This window comes from Triticum urartu, chromosome 2, assembly GCF_003073215.2.
Source record: "Triticum urartu cultivar G1812 chromosome 2, Tu2.1, whole genome shotgun sequence".
Classification (NCBI taxonomy): Eukaryota; Viridiplantae; Streptophyta; class Magnoliopsida; order Poales; family Poaceae; genus Triticum; species Triticum urartu.
Window position 1 is genome coordinate 717,671,460 of NC_053023.1, and position 18,007 is coordinate 717,689,466.

An 18,007-nucleotide genomic window follows, 5' to 3' on the forward strand; every position below is an offset into this window, starting at 1 on the left:
TCCCCTTTATTATTATATTACATGGGATGTTGTAAAGATTACCTTACTTGCGACATATGCCTTTAATGCGATTATGTCTCTAAGTCGTGCCTCGACACGTGGGAGCTATAGTCGCATTGAGGGTGTTACAAGTTGGTAATCAGAGCCTTCCCCGACCTTAGGAGCCCCATTGCTTGGTCGTTTTTAGCGGCCGAGTTGTGTCTAGAAAAATGTTTTGAGTCGTTTAGGAATTATATATCAGAGAGTTTAGGAATTCTTTTTACTTCCCAGTCTCCTCATCGCTCTGGTAAGGCATCCTGACGTAGAGTTTTGACTCTTCTCTTCTCAAATTTCACTAAAAAAAATTTTAGGATCACGCGGGTATCTTGGAATCGTTCCAATGGTTTTATGATGAGAACATTGTCTTGGTGCCTCCTGTCAGGGGTTTTGTGGAAGTGTCCCGGGGAGTTGAGCTCTGAGGTGTTGTCGTCATAATTTTATCGTTGCAGTTCTGGAATACCTGAGTTTAGTACGCCGACATCGAAAATCTCTTTTATGCAGTTCGTTGGTGAGATAACCTCGACGCCACCCAGTACTGGGGCAGGAGTTCGGGAGTATCGCCATAACTTGTATAACGGATGCTTTTCGAAGGTTGAGGTAGATGGTTTCCGAAGTTTTTCTTGGTTATGGGTTGAAGGATGGATACAGCTGGATGTAGGATTTGCTAGATTTGGGTGAGATATTATGCTTCCCCTGTATCCCCAACACCTGATTGCATAACCGGAAAGGTTCGGGAGTTTCATAGGTGGGAATTCTCGTAGCTCTAGTTCTTCTTCCACGGATATTGGTTTGAGATTGGGATTTCTTACCGATTATTCGTTCTTGATCCGTACCTTGTTGATTTATTTCTCTACCTTAATTCTAAGTGGCTTCTCAATTTATGGATATGTGACCATTTCAAGAGGAATGCATTCATTCATTTTGTTCGGATGTGAAGACTATATGTTGCAATTTTTAGTCCGTTGGATTCAGCTCCATTTATCTGTCTATGTGCTAATGGTGGTCAACCTCCTCAGGATGGCTCCCGCTAAGAGCACCATTCAGAATCAGAATCAAGATCTGCCACCACCTCCCCTCCTCCGGAGGCATGGCAAGCTGTGATGGCCGCAACCAATGCAAACACACAGTTGATCATGCAAATTCTTCAAGAGCGCAATCAAGGCAACCAAGGGAACCAAGGCAACAATCAGAATCACTCTGCTACACTCAACCAGTTCCTTGCTAACGGGCCAAAGACTTTCAGCAATTGTGTTGAGGCAACCGATGCTGACGATTGGCTTGTGGATCTGTGCAAGCATTTCGAGTGCAGTAACGTCAGACCTGAGGACTTTCTCAAGTTCGCTTCCTTCCAACTCAAAGATCAAGCTGCAGTATGGTTCCAGCAGTACAAGGACTCCAGAGGTGGACGTGTTATCACTTGGGATGAATTCCGTCAAGATTTCAGAGCTCACCATATCCCTCAGAGCATGGTTGAAAGCAAGCGTGAGGAATTCCGCAACCTGAAGCAAGGCTCTTTGTCTGTCTATGACTACAACAAGTTGTTTCAGAAGCTCGCCCGCTTTGCCAAGCAGGACGTCCCTGATGAGGAGAGCATGATATACCAGTTCAAGGGTGGTCTCAGAGAAGAAGTTCAGCTAGCTCTTGTTCTCTTTGAGCCCTTGAGGTACGATGAGTTCTACAACATGGCATTGAAGCAAGAGGCTGCTCAATTGAGGTGTGATGCTTCCAAGAAGAGAGTCAGAGATATTACTCCTTCTTCCTCTACTCAAGTGGCCAAGCAGCAGAAGTATTGGCTTCCTCCTCCTCCGTTCCGTCAGCCGTATCAGCAGAAGAGCAAAGGTGGCAGTGGATCTTCCCACCCACCCAACCCTGGCTTTCAGAACAAGACTTCATCTCAAGCTCCAAGATCGAGTGCTCCATATCACCGTCCGCTTTCAGAGGTCACGTGCAACAAGTGCCAACAGAAGGGTCACTATGCCAACAAGTGCTTCAACCAGAGGCGTCTTCCTCCTCCTCCTGTCAGATTGGCAAGTACAGCTGTGGTCAAGCATAACCCCAAGTACGCCAAGGTCAATATGGTGAATGCAGCTCAGGCAGAGGATTCATCAGATGTCATCATGGGTAACCTTCTTGTTAACGATGTTCCTGCAAAAGTTCTTTTTGACACTGGTGCATCGCATTGTTTTATCTCGAGACCTTTTGCATCTAAGCATGGGTGGTTTTCGGAAGTTATGCATAAGCCATTAGCAGTTGTCTCTCCAAGTAGATGTTTGCTCACTAACTACGAGGTTCCGGATATTTCTATCTCGATGGGTGATTTCAAGTTTCTGGCTTCTCCAATGATCCTTGGTAACTCGAATATTGATCTTATTCTCGGAATGGATTGGCTTTCTAAGCACAAGGCTCAGCTTGATTGTGCAGCCAGGCAGATTCAATTGACTCATTCGTCTAAGGATGTAATTGTCTTTGCTGCTCGGAATAATACTATCCGTCTGTTTTCTCTCAATGAGAAGGGTGAACTGGATGCTATCTCGCAAATTCCAGTCGTTTGCGAATATCAAGACGTCTTTCCAGAAGAGCTTCCAGGAATGCCTCCGCACCGGCCAGTTGAATTCGTTATTGATCTTGAGCCCGGCACGGAACCTGTTTGCAAACGTCCTTACAAGCTCGGACCTGAAGAGTTGAAGGAGCTGAAGAAGCAACTCGATATTCAAGAGAGAATGGGTCTCATCCGGCCTAGTTCTTCTCCATGGGGTTGTGGTGTTCTTTTTGTGAAGAAGGATGGAACGCACCGACTTTGTGTTGATTACCGTCCATTGAACAAGAAGACCATCAAGAACAAATACCCACTTCCCAACATCAATGAGCTGTTCGAACAACTCAAAGGTGCCCAAGTATTCTCCAAGCTTGATCTCTGTATGGGTTATCCTCAGATTCGTATCCGTGAGCAAGATATTCCAAGACGGCTTTCAGAACAAGCTATGGTTCATATGAATACACCGTCATGTCTTTTGGCCTCGTCAACGCTCCTCCGACGTTCTCTTGCATGATGAACTTCATCTTCAACGCCTACACCAATGACTTCGTTTTGGTCTATCTCGACGACATTCTGGTTTTCTCGAAGAACAAGGAAGATCATGCCAAACACTTGCGTTTGGTACTCGATAAGCTCAGGGAACATCAGTTCTACGCCAAGTTCTCCAAGTGCGAATTTTGGCTCGATGAGGTTCTTTATCTTGGTCATATCATCTCTGCCAAGGGCATTGCCATGAATCCTGAGAAGGTGACTGCAATTGTGAATTGGGAACCTCCTCAGAACGTGAAGCAACTCCGTAGCTTCCTCGGTCTCGCAAGCTACTGTCGAAGATTCGTTGAAAACTTTTCTAAGATCGCGAAGCCTCTCTCAAATCTTCTCCAGAAGCACGTCAAGTACATTTGGTCTCCGGAGTGTGACATTGCTTTCAACACTTTGAAAGAGAAATTGATCACTGCTCCAGTTCTGACTCCGCCTGATGAATCCAAGCCGTACAAGGTCTTTTGTGATGCCTCTCTCCAAGGTCTTGGCGCAGTATTGATGCAAGAGAAGAAAGTTGTTGCTTATACCTCTCGCCAGTTGAAGCCCAATGAGAAGAACTACCCCACTCATGATCTCGAGTTGGCGGCAGTTGTGCATGCTCTTTTGACTTGGAGAAATCTCTTATTGGGAAGAAAAGTGGACATTTTCACTGATCACAAGAGTCTCAAGTACATCTTCACTCAGCCTAATCTCAACCTCAGGCAAACTCCATGGGTTGAAATGATTCAAGAGTATAATCCGAGTATCGAGTATGCTCCAGGCAAGGCCAATGTGATTGCTGACGCTTTGAGCAGAAAGGCGTATTGCAACAGTCTTATTCTCAAGCCTTATCAACCTAAGCTTTGTGAAGCTTTCCGCAAACTTAATCTGCAAGTTGTTCCTCAAGGTTTCCTCGCCAACCTTCAAGTATCTCCTACCTTAGAAGACCAGATTCGCCAAGCCCAGCTTCTTGATGCTATGGTGAAAAAGGTGAAGATTGGGATTGCCAAGAGTCAACCCAAGTACAAGTGCTACCGCCTTGACGACAAGGATACTCTCTTCTTCGAGGATCGTATTGTTGTACCCAAAGGTGACCGCCGTAAAGTGATCATGAACGAGGCTCACAATTCTCTCCTCTCCATCCACCCTGGGAGTACGAAGATGTATCAGGACCTCAAGCAGGCTTATTGGTGGACTCGAATGAAGCGCGAGATTGCTCAGTTCGTGAATGAATGTGATGTCTGCAGAAGAGTGAAGGCAAAACACCAAAGGCCAGCTGGTCTCCTCCAACCTCTTTCCATTCCAGAATGGAAGTTTGACCACATTGAGATGGACTTCGTGACTGGGTTTCCAAAGTCCAAGCGTGGCAATGATGCTATATTCGTTGTCATCGACAAACTCACTAAAGTGGCTCACTTTCTGCCTATCAAAGAGTCGATCACTGCATCTCAATTGGCGGAACTCTATACCTCTCGGATTGTCTCTCTGCACGGTATTCCTCAAGTGATATCTTCAGACCATGGCAGCATCTTTACCTCCAAGTTTTGGTTTTTTTTTCAGAAGGCCATGGGCACCAACATCCGCTTCAGCACAGCTTTCCATCCTCAAACTAGTGGTCAAGTCGAGCATGTCAACCAGATTCTTGAAGATATGCTCAGGGCTTGTGTGATCTCCTTCGGCATGAAGTGGGAGGATTGTCTTCCATATGCTGAATTCTCCTACAACAACAATTTTCAAGCAAGTTCGGGCAAGGCCCCATTTGAAATTATGTATGGCAGGAAGTGCCGTACCCTTCTCAACTGGTCTGAAACCGGTGAACGCCAGCTTTTGGGAAATGACTTAATCACAGAGGCAGAGGAAATGTGCAAAGTCATTCGAGATAACCTCAAAGCAGCCCAATCCCGCCAGAAGAGCTACTATGATAGTAAGCACCGTGATTTGGCTTTCAAGATCGAAGATCATGTTTACCTCCGCGTCTCTCCTATGAAAGGTACTCGTCGCTTCGGTATCAAAGGGAAGCTTGCCCCTAGATACGTGGGACCTTTCAAGATTGTCAGCAAGAGAGGCGATCTCGCCTATCAACTCGAGCTTCCTTCAAACTTTGCAAATGTTCATGATGTGTTCCATGTCTCTCAGCTTCGAAAGTGCTTCAAGACTCCTGACCGCACCGCCAACTTCGAGGACACTGAGCTCCAAGAAGATCTTTCCTATTGTGAGCACCCCGTTGCTATTCTTGAAGAGACAGAACGCAAGACTCGCAATAAGTCAATCAAATTCCTCAAAGTCAAGTGGTCACATCATTCCGACCGTGAAGCTACCTGGGAACGCGAGGATCACCTCCGTTCTGAGTACCTGGTGTTCTTTCAGTCCTAGATCTCGGGACGAGATCCTTTCGTAGTGGTGGAGTGTTGTAACACCCCAGATATGACTTTCCCAATTTGTACTCCAACTCTTGCCGTTTCTGGCGTTAAGTTATTTTATTTTCTCGGGTTCGGGTTTTTGTCTCCGTGTGTTGTTGTCGTTGTCATGCATCTCATATCATGTCATCATGTGCATTGCATTCGCATACGTGTTCATCTCATGCATTCGAGCATTTTCCCCGTTGTCCGTTTTGCATTCCGGCGCTTCGCTCTCCTCCGGTGGTCATTTCTAGCTTTCTTTTGTGTGTGGGGATTAAACATTTCCGGATTGGACCGAGACTTTCCAAGCGGCCTTGGTTTACTACCGGTAGACCGCCTGTCAAGTTTCGTATCATTTGGACTTCGTTTGATACTCCAACGGTTAACCGAGGGACCGAAAAGGCCTCGTGTGTGTTGCAGACCAACACCCCTCCAATTTGGCCCAAAACCCACCTAAACCTGCTCCATCATCTAGAGCGTTCGATCACGATCGCTTGGCCGAAAACCGCACCTCATTTGGACTCTCCTAGCTCCCTCTATGCCTATATATACCTCCCCCATTTCCAAATCCGGATCTCCCCCGTCCTAACCCTAAAATTTCGGATCTCCGCCGCCGCCGGACAAAAACCGCGCCGATGGACATTGTCCGCTTCACCGCCAGCCACCCACGGACCGCCACGTGGCCCGCCGCGCCACCTCCCACCGCCAAAGCCCGCCAGGCCCAAGGCCGGCCCTCTCTGCGCCGCGCCCGGGCCCCGCCTCCTCCTCCTGAGAGCCTCGCCGCGCCGCCCCTTCGCCTCATCGCCGGGCCGCCGCACCGCCGTGGTCGACGTCGCCGACCACCTCCGCCGCTGCGCGCCATTGTCGCCGTCCCCGCCGGCCGGTGCGCCACCAGCCGCCCGTGGCCACCTCGTGGCTCCGGCGACTTCGCCCGCGCCGGAGACCGCGCCCCTGCTGGCGACCGGCCTCGCCCTGCGCCTCCCCTCGTCAACTCCGGCGCCGGTGAACAGTGCTCCGGCGTGCCTCGATCCGCGCGCTGGATCTGGATCTGAGGAGACTCTCGGTTGACTTTTTCATCCCCAAACCCTAGCTCATGTGCTCATCTTCGTCATGCTATATCTCCGCATCCGTAGCTCCGTTCATCTCAGAGAGTACATCATTTCATTCCATCGCATCATTTTCATTTGAGTTCATCTTGATGCCCGAAATGCTGTTAGAAGAGGGCTACTTGAGATAATTGTCAGATCTACTACTCCATTTGCATATTTGTCATTTTTGCCATGATTATTATGTGCATGATATGCCCATGAGCTCTACGTATGTTTTGTTAAGGGTTTTGCCATCTTTTCAGAGGTGCAACCCATGTATTTTTGTGATGTGTGTGGTGACTAGCACAAGCTTGCAAAGTGGTGCACTTGTTAGTGCTGATTTCAGGGACTTTGTAATTTCACCAAGTCCTTGATCTGTTTATTTCATATGGCCATATGTTCATGTTGTTTCCGAGTGATCCGTGCCTCTTTTGAGGATGATCAGTAAGGATGTTTTGTTAATCTTGTAGTGCTCTATCCATCCAAGTCTTTGTTTGCAATTATGGAGCACCCTAGCTTGAGTCAATCGAGCTCTACTTTTGCTACTTTGTGAATCTGGGCAGATTGTCAACTTGTTTGCAATTTTGCCGATGATGTTGTAGTTGACCCGTGCATGCTATGCTATTGTTCTTGCCATGTCTAGCTTGAATTTTGTGTATTCTTGATGGGTGTATGCTTAGTTTGTCATGACTTGCTCCGTAGCGAGTGCATCGAGCTCGTAGACATGCCTACTTGATATCTGTTATCAGCATGCTCCAGTTTTCACTAAGTCTGAGATCTGATTATGTTCTTGCCATGTTCGCATGCTTGCAATTGTATTTTATGATCCCTTTTGGCTCAAGGTCATTAAGGGACTTTTGTTAAGCTCTTTGAGTATCTCCATGCCATGCTTTACTTTTCCATGTTCAGGTCCTGTAGCATGTAGTTTTGTTGCTCCGAAGAGGGCTACCTGATCTGAAATTCTAGACAAGTGTTAATTTCACTAAGTCTGAGATCTGTTTGCCATATGCATTTTTGCCATGCTTGTTTGAATCTGTTAATGTATGAATTGGCCGTAGCTCAGTGCTAGACTTTTGTTAAGCATCATGAATGCATCTTTGCCATGTATTTTGATGCCATGTTTGGGTGCTGTAGCATGTTCATCTCATTGCATTTAGATGGCTACTTGCTGTAAATCGCAGACCGGTGTCATATTTGTTTTGCTTGCCATTTCCAAACCGTAACTCCGATTCCGGTGATCTTTATATTGTTTTCAAGAGATTTCATCTCATCTTTCCGGTGGCACACTTGGATTTCCAAGTTGAGGCCAGGGTCATGCATTCCTTGTCACATCTTGCATATGCATCCCGCATCGCATCCCGCATAGCATACCATGTTTGCATCATATTGGTTGATCCTTGCACATGGTTGATTGTGTCCTTGTTGCTTGTTTGTCTTGTTTGGGTAGAGCCGGGAGACGAGTTCGCTAACGAGGAGCCCGTTGAGTTTTCTTTCGAGGATCCAGTCAACTCTGACAACTGTGCAGGCAAGATGATCATACCCTCAAAATCACTACTATCTTTGCTATGCTAGATTGCTCGCTCTTTTGCTATGCCAATGCTACGATGCCTACCACTTGCTTTCAAGCCTCCCAAATTGCCATGTCAAACCTCTAACCCACCATGTCCTAGCAAACCGTTGATTGGCTATGTTACCGCTTTGCTCAGCCCCTCTTATAGCGTTGCTAGTTGCAGGTGAAGATTGGAGGCCGTTCCTTGTTGGAACCTTTATTTACTTGTTGGGATATCACTATATTATCTTGTTATCTTAAAGCATCTATATACTTGGTAAAGGGTGGAAGGCTCGGCCTCTCGCCTAGTGTTTTGTTCCACTCCTGCCGCCCTAGTTTCCGTCATATCGGTGTTATGTTCCCGGATTTTGCGTTCCTTACGCGGTTGGGTTATAATGGGAACCCCTTAATAGTTCGCCTTGATTAAAGCTTTTACAGCAATGCCCAACCTTGGTTTTACCATTTGCCACCTAGCCTCTTTTTCCCTTGGGTTTCCGGAGCCCGAGGATCATCTTATTTAAACCCCCCCGGGCCAGTGATCCTTTGAGTGTTGGTCCAACTCGTCAGCCGCCGGTGGCTACCAGGGGCAACTCTGGGCTGGCCTACCGGAAGTTTAGACAATCTGAGTGTGCCCTGAGAACGAGATATGTGCAGCTCCTATCGGGATTTGTCGGCACATTCGGGCGGTGTTGCTGGATTTGTTTTAACCTGTCGAAGTGTCTTGAAGAACCGAGGTACCGAGTCTGATCGGAACGTCTCGGGAGGAGGTCTATTCCTTCGTTGACCGTGAGAGCTTGTCATGGGCTAAGTTGGGACTCCCCTGCAGGGATTTGAACTTTCGAAAGCCGTGCTCGCGGTTATGGGCAGATGGGAATTTGTTAATGTCCGGTTGTAGATAACTTGAACCTTAACTTAATTAAAATGAATCAACTGAGTGTGTTATCGTGATGGCCTCTTCTCGGCGGAGTCCGGGAAGTGGACACGGTGTTGGAGTAATGTTTGCGCAGGTTGCTCTCTAGTTTCTCGCTCGCGCTTTGCCTCCTCTTCTCGCTCTCTTTTGCGAACAGGTTAGCCACCATATATGCTAGTCGCTTGCTGCAGCTCCACTTATATTTACCTTGCCTTACCTATTAGCTTAAATAGTCTTGATCGCAAGGGTGCGAGATTTCTGAGTCCCTGTGGCTCACAGATTACTATTACACCAGATGCAGGGCCTGATGATTCCGCTCCAGGTGACGCGCTTGAGCTCAAGTGGGAGTTCGACGAAGACTCTCAATGATACTATGTTTCCTTTCCTGACGATCAGTAGTGGTGCCCAGTTGGGGGTGATCGGGGCCATGTCGCATGTTGGGTTATCTTTTATTTTGGCGCCGTAGTCGGGCCATGAGTGTTTGGTTGATGTAATGTTATTTATGTACTTTGGTTGACGTGGCGAGTGTAAGCCAAGTATGTTATCTCCCCTTTATTATTATATTACATGGGATGTTGTAAAGATTACCTTACTTGCGACATATGCCTTCAATGTGATTATGTCTCTAAGTCGTGCCTCGACACGTGGGAGCTATAGTCGCATCGAGGGTGTTACAGGCAGCTTCGGCCTCCGCCAGTTTTTTCTTGGCGGAGGCCTCCGCCCTATCGGCCTCCGCCTTCTCCAGGCGAACGGCCTCTTCTTCGTTGCGCTTCTCCTATGCATTCCGCTCTGTCGCCTCCCGGAGGTCAGCAGCGGGGTCAATCCGCCGAGTGGTGGCGGACGTCTCCGCTGACCCCATGACGGAGGCGGCGGTGACCCTCTCAAGAGTGAGGGGAGCCCTGAAGCAAGGGGAGCAAGCAAAGACTCAGACAAAGCCACAAAGAAGAATAAAGCATTAAGACAGAATACTCACACGGAGACCAATGGCGGCTTCTTCACTTCCTTATGGAAGTCGATGGCCTTCGCAGCCGCCTTGTCCCACCGGGTCGCCGCAGCCGGACCCTTGGGCTTCTTCGGCCGACTGTCGAACAAGGTCGGCACGGCCCTGCACTTCTTCCCGCCGCCTGGAGGCCCCAGTGCAGCAGAAGAGCCCGCGCTAGGCTGGCCGGCTCCTGGCCGATGGCGGGGGGCGACTTCTCCCTCGGCGTCGTCGTCAGGCCAGTCGGCGAAAGTGGCCAAAGGCCTGAAGTCGCCTGCTGCTTCTCCTCCTCCCTCGGCGTCGTCCTCCAGAGCCGCCGCCCCTAGATCGGGGTCGCCGACGTCGTTCTTCGCCCCGTCGGCGAGGAACTCGCGGGCCGGCCCCGAGGTGCCAGCTGGCGGGTGGAGGAGGGGATTCTGACCAAAGCTGACTGGTCAAAACAAACTCGGCAAGAAAAAAGACAATCTAAAGAAAGAAAGGAAAGGTAACTCACCACAGGCGAGGGGGTGGCGCGGGAGTACGGCTCCTTGCCGAACCGCCAATCCTCCAGGAGCTTGCTGTCCGAGAGGTAGTTCACCATGAAGGCCACCTCCTCGTAAGGCATGTCCTTGGTGCACATCCGACTAGGGTCGCGGTGCCCGCTCATCTGGCATATCATATGGGGGCGGCCTTGGAGCGGGAGAACTCGGCGCGCCACAAAGGCGGCCAGCAGGTCTGGACCAGTCAAGCCCTCCGACTGCGTCAGCACTCGGAGTCGCGCGATGGCGCCGGCTCCCGCGGGCGTCAGCGACTTGGCCCGATACGACCAGTTGGGCAGTCTCCCAGCCGGCAGGTTGACCCAGTCGCCCCTCGCGGAGATGCTCCTGACGTAGAAGTATGATCTCTGCCACATCTTCACCGACTTTATCAGCGAGATGGAGGGGAAGGGGTTGTCGGCCCCCGACCTTCGCACAGCGATGAAAGCGCCGCATTGAGCTGGCACGCCTGCAGCCTGGGTGCCGAGCTTGGAGAAGAAGAACTCCCCCAAGAGATCGAGGGTGGGGAGGACTCCGAGGAAGCCTTTGCACAAGGCCACGAAGGCGGACAGCAGCACCACTGTGCTGGGGGTGAGGTGGTGCGGCTGGAGGCCGTAGAACTCCAGGAAGGATCGGAAGAAACTGCTCGCCGGCAGCCCCAACCCGCGCAAGCAGTGCGAGCGGAAGATGACCTGCTCGCCCTCCTGCGGCGTGGGGGAAATCTCCCCCTTCGGCGCAAGACGCACCCGCACGTGATCCTCGCCGGGGAGCCAACGAGTCCGGCGGAGGAACTCGACGTGGTTGTCGTGAACTTCGGAGCCGTCCTAGGTGCCGGAGCACACCGGGGGAGGCGCGGCGGCAGAGGAAGAGCTCATCGCGAGCTGATCGCCGCGGCGTTCGTCGGAGCTTGGGCGCGCGGCGGAGCGAAGAAGAAGAAGAAGAAGAAGAAGAAGGAGAGCGAGGAGCAGTGAGAAGGAAGAGAGCGAGGAGTGGTGGGAAGGAGGAGCGCACATGCCCCCCTCTTTCCCCTACTTATAGCCTCGTGGGCTGCGAAGCCGAGGGGGCGGTCGTGGGATTTACTGCGCCCACGGCCCCACGACCCCCACGTTCCACGACAAAGTTACTGCGCGCAGTAACTCCACGAGAATCCCAACCATCCGCCGGGGCCACGGCGGATCCGCTCGGGCGCCGAGGCGCGGTAGTGGCGGGCCCCGCCTATGGGCCTGTCCCGTCGCACGCATAGGTTGGCAGAATGGCCCAGCCACGTGTCATCGCATGATAGGCCTAGAACGGGCGGCGGCCTGGAGGCTTAGCTAGCACGCTACTTGGATCCCACCGCGACGTTCGAAATATTGTGTGAGTCGGAATTGAGCGAGTCCGAGTTGAGCGAGACCGACTCCTTCTAGTCGGCCTGGCAGAAGTCCATCCAAGACCATGTGTTGAGCACCCAGAAGGAGAAACTTCTAAGGCTTCTCGGCCGATCGTCTGCGGCGCCTCATCAGCTTTGGGGACTACTGTCAGAGTAATGGGCCACGGGTAGGCCAACCCGAGCCCCAGAACCTTTCAAGACATCGGGGCAGGCTGCGCCCCTCAAGGCCCCAGGACGAAGAGCCGCGTTCAAGAAGTCAATGGCAAGACGGCCGACTGACCACTCGCGGCCGAGTCCCAGGGACGACCGCAGGGTAAGCCGACTCCTGACTGGCGACTTCCGGAGAAGCCGGCTTTGGGGAGTCGGCCTGCGACTCCAATAAACCCCGTGACCTCATCAAGGGGGACGGGGCAGGAGAGTGGCTACAGTGAAGCCCACTCCCGCCCCTTACCAAGGGCGGGCATGGCCACAGCACGCCGTATCCCGGAAGATCTTCGTGCGGCGTGGCACTGTTGCCATGCCGGCCCTGACATCGGCACCGCAGGACCGAATCCTGCACCCACGACGGCTTGTCTGTACGGCTCAGAGGCAGCGGGTCCCACCAGTCGGTGAGACCCCGGGAGACGGCAAGAGGACCACCAGTCGGACCCGTCGGGAGTCGGCCCAGGGGAGTCGGCCGAGCCCTCCCTTGGGGCCCACGCACCATTAATCAAGATGTGATGGAGAGTGGCAATAGTGATCGCCCGCCAGGCGGCGGGGCTGTTGCCACGACCCCATGATCAAGCCCGCGTCATTAGAAGCACGGCTACAGTAATCAGTAGCCGGCAAGACCCGCCCGCGGCGGACGCGGCCTGTCAGCTCCGTACCAGGCCAGTCGGCGGGGCCCGCCAGTCGGCGGGCCCAGTGGTCGGCGGGGAAGACGGAGGCCAGAGGCGCTGACGGCTGGGCCCGCGTCCCGCTGGATTACCATTGTACCCCTGGGGGGTAGGCCTATATAAACCCCCCAGGGCACCCATGCAAAGGGTTGGAACACATTAGCTCTAGGCCAGATCATATAGAAGGGAGAGAGCTAGCCTTGCCCTCTCCTACCTCCAAGAAACAGCTCAAGGAGCAATCGTGTAAACACTTTGCCATAGTGATCATGCGGAGACCCCGCAGAGCAGCAGTAGGGGTATTATCTCCCCGGAGAGCCCTGAAGCTGGGTAAGATTCGCCAGCGTGCATGCCTTCGCCTCATCCCGTTTCCAGGCACCGGCGGCGTTCTACTCGCCCCCACCATGATAAGCCATCCTTTGGCATATGTCGCACCAAACCCCCGACACCTGCTGCAACCAATACGCGGGTACGTCGTACTGCCCTTTCTAGTGTAAACCCCACACCCATCCGCACGCCGCTCCCCCCAACACCCGCCATCCCTACCCGGCGCAACTGTCTCGTTTATGTTGTTGTCGTCCTTGGTCTGCAGATTTAACTTGCTTTTAGCCGTTGTATCAGATCCACTTTCTTGGAAGAGGTTGGCGAAAGTTTGGTGCCGCCGGCAGGTCCGGAGCTGGCCTCTGCGGCGGCGGAGCACCATGTAGTGGATATGGTGGTGGAGCTTCCGGTGTTGCAGCAGGAGACCTCACCACCCGTGCACTAGGCCGCCAGCGGCCATGCGCAGATTGTGGCAGGACCGGCGTCAGCCGGGGTTAGGTTGGAGAGCTCGCCCCCGTCGTCAGAGTTGTCCACTAGGAAGATGACTCCGCGAGCACCTGGTTGGAATAAGAGGTCAGTTGTGTGTGTTTGGCCTACTTAGCAGATTACAAACTGTCATAACTAAATTGGTAGGACAATTTGATTATTTATATTGCATAACATGACATATTGTAGTGGTGTTGCTTAGGTTATCAGCAACTATGTGATTAGTTCTCATGCAGCAAGTGTGTACTTCAGTATCCAGGAAATGGTTGGGTGTCTTTGTACATTTTAAATCAGTTGTTTAGGAGGTAAGCTACGGTTTCATAGAATTATCTTCTGATGGCACATCAGGTGGAGAAAGATTAGTATGAGTGTACAAATAATTGTCTGTTTTTGTATGCGTCCTCTAGGAGAAATTAGTATTTGCTAGCAAGATTGCCTGGTCCCTTCGTATTGAAATGTGAAGTTGGTTTTTCTGTCGCTGGTTGAGGATTGGAGCTGCAGCCCCGAGCAGGCCACCGTGTCCAAACCGCATCAGTGCGTTTGAGAAGGCAGTCCGGAGTTTTGCTGATAATCCTACGGAGAATGTTATCACGCCAGCTATCGGCACAACATTCGACTCGGTTGGTGAGGCTTACGACTTCTACAATTTGTACTCCTATGAGAAGGGATTTTGCATTCGTTATGGGAAAAGCGGGTTAAATGTGGAGAGGACAAAATGTATGCAGGAGATAGTTTGTGGTTGCTCAGTGAGTTAAACATTATTTTTTCCACTAGGACCTGCAACTGAGATTATTTTTTCTGTGTCTGTACTAACTTAATAACCTGGAAAAACATTTGCACAGGGAAAAGCAGGGGTCGAGAACACAAGATCTTGTCGTTGTGAGTGTCCTGCTCTAATTGGGCTGCTACGAGCGGAGGACAACGACTGGTATATTGTGGAGCATAGGGATACGCACAACCACTCGTTGTCGCCTAATTTCGGTGAGACAATCCACTGGCCATCACACAAACACATTGATGTGTACACCAGAGATCTTGTGAATCAGTTGAGGCAGAACAATGTGAATTTGGCAAACGTGTACAACATCATTGGGTTTTTTTTGGATTGATGGATAATGTTCCGTTCACAAAGAGGTCTTTGCGTAATTTATGTGGGAAGATAAACAGGGACCATGCCGAGGATGATGTGAAGAAGACAATTGATGTGTTTGCTGAGATAGGGGCTAAAGGTCCACACTTCACGTATAGGGTTTAGTCTGACAACGAGGGGAGGATCAAGAATCTGATGTGGGCAACCCGGAGCAGTAGGTTGCAGTACTCATTTTTTGGGGATGTCATCACTTTTGACACAACTTACCGAACAAACCTGTACGACATGCCTTTCGGCTTGTTTATTGGCGTGAACAACCACTTCCAGAGTATTCTCCTTGCGGGAGTCCTTGTGCGTGATGAAACTGAAGATAGTTTTGTATGGGTTTTCTCAGAATTCCTCCGAATGATGGCTGGCTCTCCACCTGTGACCATACTAACAGGTAATATCCTCGTATATGTTGTGAAATACTAAACATCTTAACAACTGCACCTTTGGGGGTGGGGGGTTAGATAAAGATTATATATTTCTGTGCTGATGGTGTTGTGCATCCACATTTGCAGATCAGAACCGGGCTATGGAGCTAGCAATCAAGAACGTTATGCCAAACATGACACACCGATGGTGCAAGTGGCATATCCCGAAAAAAGCAAAAGAGTCACTCGGTAGCTTGTACACAAAGAAAAGTGAATTCAGGACTGAATTTTATAAGGTGATAGATCACATGCTGACAGAAGATGAATTTGAAAAAGGTTGGGAGATGTTGCTGGACAAATACAAGCTGAGATCTCATCTGTACATGACAAACCTATTTGAGATTTGTAAGAAATGGGCGAAACCTTATTTTAAGGGCGTTTTTTGTGCAAAAATGACTAGCACGCAGAGGAGTGAGAGTGCAAACCATTTGGTAAAAAATTATGTCCCTCCAGGTTGCCCGATGCACATGTTTGTTCACAAATACATGAGGCTGCAATTTGACCGGGAATCGGAGGAGAACTATGAAGAATAATGAACATGAATTGTAAGCTTTTCTTATATTGTCAGCTGTGCTTTGAAGTTTCAGACAGAAAACCATAGTACTAATTTCAAACATGGGGATGCTTTGGTTTTTTTTCTGCAGGGGAGGCCGTTACTAAGAGCGAATATAGCTGTGGAAAGGAATGCGAGCAAGATATATACAAGAGCAATGTTTGAACAGTTTGGACATATTCTATACGAATGTGGTGCTTATCAAGTTGAGGAGGTTGAGAAACACCAGACATATGTTGCGATCCACAGTGAAGCGGAGAAGAGATAGAAATGGTGCAGGGTCTCGTACAAGGTTACTATGCTTGATGGAGGCAATGAATTCGAGTGCGAGTGTGGATAGTTCGCACACATGGGCCTGCTGTGCTGCCATGTGCTGAAGGTCAGCATCTGAGCTTTTTCCGAAAGATTTGTCTTGATCTTGATTTGAGTAAATTGCATGTATTTGTTGTGCTTGTGTTTGTGTCCATAATTTCAGCTTTTGTTGTTTTGCAGGTGTTAGATTTTATTCGGGCTAAAGAAATACCAGAAAAATATATCGTGAAGCGATGGACAAAAGATGCAAGAGATATACTGCCAGCTCACCTTGTCCAATACCATAAGGATAGCATGAAGAACAATCCATTTTCATATAGGCACTTCACTATGTACATGCACGCGATGGAATTGGTGAGATTAGGGGACACCAGCGTGGATGCATACAACCGTCTAATGGAATTGTCCAAGTCCAATTTGTCAGTAATGCTACCTTACGCAGAAGTGAGGGATGGTCTTGGGCTCGAGGGCAGGCTTGCAGACAAGGGAATCGTGGTCGATCATTCAAACCATGCTGCAATAGTTGGTGAACAAGTTAACCACGCACCGGAGGGGAGTGCATAGCTTGCGGGTAATGACTCGATGTCAAGGACAAGCAACCGTTTGGATGGGTTGCTGGCACCAGCAAAAAGAAAGAGATGGGATGACCAATGACAAGTAGGGAGAAGGCTCCGTACGAAGGCATGAGCAAACGGACCAGATTTTGCACAATTTGTCGTAGGCAAGGTCACAAGCGAACAACTTGTCCAGACCATGGAGATACCCCGAAGCAGCCTCAGAAGCCAGCTAGATGCAAGAATTGTGGCATCGAAGGTCATCGACGAAACAATTGCCATAAAGCAATGGCGGTAGAGCTAGGAGGAGGCATGTAAAGAGAATGATCTATCACATAATGCCAGGATATGTAGTAGTTTATGAACTTTGAAATCTGATGAGACAAATGTCCTGCATGTTGTTTGTATGTGATGCCAGTAGATTCTTGTGCTGTTGGTATCAACACATTTATGTTTCTTAGTTTTTTGGTATGAACCATGTCATGTTGCCGTATGCAGAGAGGATACCTTTTTTTCCTTCTCACTGGCACGAAGAGAAATTCAGGGGATCAGGCAAGTGTTGCGCCGTCTAATGTATAAACTGGTTAGACCTGAACAAAATTTCATCCATTCCATGCGTGAGCATGTATTACTTGGTATGTAATAATAGATTGTTATGTCCAACAAAATGTGGAAATAGCAGGTGGGCCAGATTGTTGATGTGAGAGGTGCCAACATGATGCCATGTGTCATTACGCATGCTGTTTGGGCAATTTGAATTTTGAACCTCCAGGGCGGGCCTGTGCCTCGGCTGCAAGAATAAAAGAGGGTGGCTGATAGCTGGCTGCTCTGCTAGCTCGGGGCACTCGTTCTGAAGGAAAGTATTGGGGGAGCCATTGCCGTGGTGGCTGTGCCATGTCTGCTTCAGTGAGCTCCGTATATGGCTCTGTTCTAACTGGATTCACAATGTTCACAGCACTGGACAGCTCCCGTGAGGTTAGTGATCTTCCCCTGTTGCATCTCTGGCTGAACGACTCTTGTTCCAAATTAGTAATTTTTTCATGCCACATTATTGGTTTGCAGGACTCCGGCGACAGTCTTGCTTCCGACGTTAGTGTGAACCAGTTCTCGACTATGCAGTCAAATCTGTTCGATGGTTCCATTGAGGTATTCAGTTTCTTGGCTATCTATTTCTCAGTGGGTTGTTTCTTGTTCTGTGGATCTTGGTTATAGCACTGTATAAACAGAGTGCCCCGATTTTATAATGCAGGGACTGGCGGCCTTTGAGCTCGAATCGGACACGGATAGTGGTGATGCACATGATGTAGCCGCAGGCAGGGAGGAGGACGTCATGGAACCTGAAGAAGGTGGCAACGAGGGTTCGGGAGATCATGATCCTGCTGGTGTCGGTTGGATTGGCGTCCCGGATCCGGTTGGAGCTGACGATGGCGATCAATCTCA

The 18,007-nt window shown here is 50.0% G+C and overlaps 1 pseudogene; it reads left to right on the plus strand.

Moving 5' to 3' along the window:
- Positions 1-15,080: 15,080 nt before the first annotated feature.
- On the plus strand, positions 15,081-17,704 carry LOC125538147 (annotated as a pseudogene).
- Positions 17,705-18,007: the final 303 nt, after the last annotated feature.